Source organism: Mirounga leonina, unplaced genomic scaffold (assembly GCF_011800145.1).
Source record: "Mirounga leonina isolate KUSES-001 unplaced genomic scaffold, KU_Mleo_1.0 Mir_129, whole genome shotgun sequence".
Lineage (NCBI taxonomy): Eukaryota > Metazoa > Chordata > Mammalia > Carnivora > Phocidae > Mirounga > Mirounga leonina.
The window spans coordinates 41,498,080-41,498,977 of NW_023270323.1; positions in this window are offsets into that span (position 1 = coordinate 41,498,080).

Below are 898 nucleotides of genomic sequence, written 5' to 3' on the forward strand. Positions count from 1 at the left end.
TAAATAAATAAATAAATAAATAAATAAATAAATAAATAAATAAATAAGATATTTAAAAATAAATAAATAAATAGATAAATAAATAAAATCTTAAGAAAATATTGGGATCATGTTAAACGACACAGGATTCAACTGGAAAAGGCTCCCACTGGCCAAATACGAAACAAATTGAGCACCAAAATAAATAATATTAATAATGCATTATAAACTACTGAATAAAATAGGAATCCATAAATCTACACTGATACAAGGAAATGAATAAATAAATAGAAAGCTCTACTTTATGGTAGAATGCCAACTAATTAATGTAGAAGAAATAATGTAATTAGAAAATCACCATGTGGTAACAACCCTAGTAATTAATGGTTCAGGGAAAATAGTGGATGAACGTTTGATGAGAAAAAGGATATTTACATAGTCCCAAAGTATCTCCCTATAAAATACTTAGAAACTATTTTTAGATTAATAACCAATTAATTAGTTTGCAGTGGAAAAACAAAATGATAAGAGCTAACATCACCTGTAACAGAACAAAATGACATTGTAGATTTCCTGATACGATGCACTAAGAACACAGCATCACATTTGTGATATTCCTGCCCCTCAAATCATAACCTGAATCTAATCATGAGGAAACAATAGACAAACCCAAATTGAAAGCCTTCAAAATGTCTGACCTTCAAAAATGTCAAGATCTTAAAGACAAGAAAAGCCCGAGAAACTGTCCAGATTGAAGAAAATACATGACAACTTAATGCTGTGCGTGCTTCTCAGTTGGGTCCAGAACAGAAAGGAAAGGGGAAAATAGGAAGGCTTTAAAAAAATTATTTGTTGGGGCACCTGGGTGGCTCAGTCAGTTAAACATCTGCCTTCGGCTCAGGTCATGATCCCAGGGGCC